This window comes from Belonocnema kinseyi, chromosome 5 (genome assembly GCF_010883055.1).
Source record: "Belonocnema kinseyi isolate 2016_QV_RU_SX_M_011 chromosome 5, B_treatae_v1, whole genome shotgun sequence".
NCBI lineage: Eukaryota > Metazoa > Arthropoda > Insecta > Hymenoptera > Cynipidae > Belonocnema > Belonocnema kinseyi.
This window is the reverse complement of record NC_046661.1, coordinates 93,763,449-93,766,737: the sequence shown is the minus strand read 5'-3', so window position 1 is coordinate 93,766,737 and position 3,289 is coordinate 93,763,449. Positions and strand designations below refer to the sequence as shown.

The window sequence follows — 3,289 nt, the reverse complement described above, 5'->3', positions numbered from 1 at the left end:
TTAATTTCTTTGGTTAAAAACATTTTTCAAAACTTTTTTTGTTTGGATATTAAACTATTTTGTAGATTAAAAAAAAATTAAAAATGAATTTAAAAAGTGAAACTGTAACTATTCCATTGGTGGTTGAAAATCTATCTGCTTTATTTAAAAATAACAATTATTAGGTTGAAAGTTGATTTATTTTAGAGAACAATTTGACTTTTTTGGTAGAAAATTGATTCTTTTGGTGGAAATTTGAGCTATTTTGTTGGAAATTCTTTTTTCTTGTTTAAAAGGTAATTGTTTTTAACGAAAATTTAATTGTTCCATATTTGGTTGGAAAAAATTTGTATGGCATTGGCAGCAATGTCGAGTGTGGTATTTTATTTTTTCTACTGGGGTGATGAACGCGTTCCAAGCTGACCAGCACCCAGCTGATCGCCACCCCGACCAGACAATTGCACTCCTGTGCCACCGTCATCAATTCCTGCGGTAAGTCACTCAAATTTCATCAGCCACTGCACGATACTTTTTCACCACCCTTATCTCAATTCAAGAGAAATGTTTCTATCAATATAAAAAAATATTTTTTAATTCTCGGCTTTAAATATGTATTCAGGATTGGTCGTCATCCTTTTTTTTTAGGTTAGGCAGGCGTTCAGGGCCGTGTCAAAAAGGGCGGTGTCCAACGGAAATGGTCACTATTCGATTTCATATTTAGTGTGAATAAAGAAATAGTTTAGATTCAGAAATAGGGGGAAAATGATGTTTTAAAGGACAAATAATACAATTGTACAAAAAAATTCAAACTTAAAATATAGGCAGAAATTAAATTATTGGTGGAGTACTAGAACCTTTGAGTTCAATCAAAATTTAACGTTTTACGGAAATTGCACGGGAGTATTATGTTTAAAATTATTTTTTAAATTAACACATATTAAAAAAAAAAAATAACACTTGCAATATTTCGAGTTGATATTACTTAATCCTGAAAAGTTAATGATTGAATTTCCAGAATGCAATTTCAGTCTCTAGGGACCCTGGAAATCCGGGAATTTGCCGAGAATTTTTTTTTCAATAGCGGAAAATACCAAGAATTTGAGATCAGATGGGAGAAATTCATAGTCATAAATTTAGGTTGCCCAGTGCACAGTTTTTCCCTATTCCCATGAGCTTTCCCTTCTTTCGAAATTCCCTTTTTTGCCCGTTTTTTGAAAAACTACCGCTTTTTCCCCGATATTTATAGAATATTGGAAAAATCAATTTATTGTTGTTTTTTTTACATAAAAAAAATTATTCTATTCGCAACTGAAATGTGTGAGTAGTGAAAGCTTTGTCAAACTTACTATTTGAGCAAAAAAATAATTTATAATGAAAGAAATTCAAATACCTATTTTTTAAACCAATTTTAAATTTTATAATGCATATTCTGGTAATTTAACTTCTCTCTTTTTTCTAATAAAAAAAATTATACCCGAACAATAACAATGATAACAAACAAATTAATTGAAATTTCAACCTAGTCTTCAGCGATTTTTCTTTTATCTCCATAGTAAGTAAACATCAACGTCTAATAAGCACATACAAATGAAGTAATTTCCATTTTATTCTTTAACATATGTATTTTCCTTCTAGAATAAGCCTTGCAAAGGACCTGAAATACAGGTTGACATATATCAGCAGATTTTTTATGATAAAAGATTTTTTAACACCAAAAAACGGTATAGCCCTTAACAAACATTATTTACTTTTTTTAGGCTTATTTGTTTAATTTCTAGTTTTTTTAAAGATATATAAATATAGCTTTCATAAGTTTCTTGAGAAAATTTAAAAAGATTTTTTAGGATTTCAAATATGTCAAATAAAAATTTAAATAAAAAAGTTAATCTTCAATGTGATAGTTGATATTTAAATCCAAAAATATTTTTATTCATTATTTATACAAAAAGGGCACTAAAAAATGTAAACAGATTAATTTTTAATCAGTTGTATTATCAATCAAAAACGATTAATTATTTTCCAAAGAAGACGATTTTTTTTACAAAATAGTTTACTTTATTAACCCTATAATGTTATTTTTCAACCAAATACATGGGTTTTCTACCAAGAAGATTAATTTTCTACTGAAAAATTTTTCCAACTAAAATTATGAATCTTGAATCAAACAAGTAAATTTTTAACAAAGTAGGTTAACTTTTAAGCAAGTAGTTCAATTTTTTAACAAAAAATAATAATTCCTAACAAAACATGTGATAGTTGATATTTCAATCCCAAATTTGTTTACCCAATTCAAAACATGAATTAATTTATAATTAATTAGAAAGAATTAAGCTAGAAAGGATCATTAAAAAAAAAGTAGAATCCTCAACCAAAACAGATTAATTTTTAGCCATCAATTGTACTTTAACTAAAAATGAATAAATATTTCTTAAAGATCTTTTTTTTCACAAATCAATTTACTTTTTCAACCCGAAAATATGATTTTTGTACAAAAAAGTTAATTTTTAATAAAATGTGTGAATTTTCTACCAAGAAGATTAATTTGGTACTAAAAGAGTACATTTTCGAACTAAAATTATGAATCCTAAACTAAAGAAGTGAATTCTAAACAAAGTAGGTTAATTTTAAACCAAGTAGTTGAATTTTTAAACTGAAAATATGAATTCTTAACAACAAATGTAATGGTTGATATTTAAATCCAAAAATATATATTTTTTTCTATTCCAAAACAGTTGAATTAATTAAGAAAGGACAGTTTAAAAAATATAGAATCTTCAACCAAAATTTTTTTTTTTTAACTAATTGTATTTTTAACCAAAGCTGATTAAATATTTCCCAAAGAAGACGAATTTTTTACAAAACATTTTACATATTTTAACTCTAAAATATGATATTTTCACATAAAATTTAATTTTCAATGAAATAAATAAAGGGGGAGGGTCGGTAAGGCCGGTTTTTGGCTTAATTTATTTTTGGACCAAAAAATCTGAAAAAATCATGGTAGTATCTTATAAGTATCCCGAGTCGATTGAACGCTAAACGGACTATCCCCCAGCCACCCCCACCCCCCTACAAATATAGGAAACACCACTACCCACCAACTGTATTTTCGAGAGATTTGACACTCTTAAACATGTATTCTGAGGCTAGCTCGGGTTTACTATGGTTTTCGGTGTCGCCGAATACAAATCTGGCGACCTTTGACTTATATCGCGTCAGGTTCAAGGTCATTGGAAGGTCAAATCGAGAGAAAACGGTAAAAAAATCCAAAAAAATACGTTATAGGTTTTTGGAGTCGCTAATTACGAAT

At 27.8% G+C, this 3,289-nt stretch overlaps 1 protein-coding gene across 1 annotated transcript in view; it reads left to right on the top strand.

Annotated features, from left to right (window-relative positions):
- Positions 1-425: 425 nt before the first annotated feature.
- The window catches only part of LOC117172752 (bromodomain-containing protein 7), a 63,402-nt gene continuing 60,538 nt past the window's right edge, over positions 426-3,289 (top strand). Inside the window, exon 1 of the mRNA XM_033360951.1 lies at positions 426-471. The gene's annotated coding sequence lies outside the window, so the exon portion shown is untranslated. The remainder of the gene's footprint in view (positions 472-3,289) is intronic.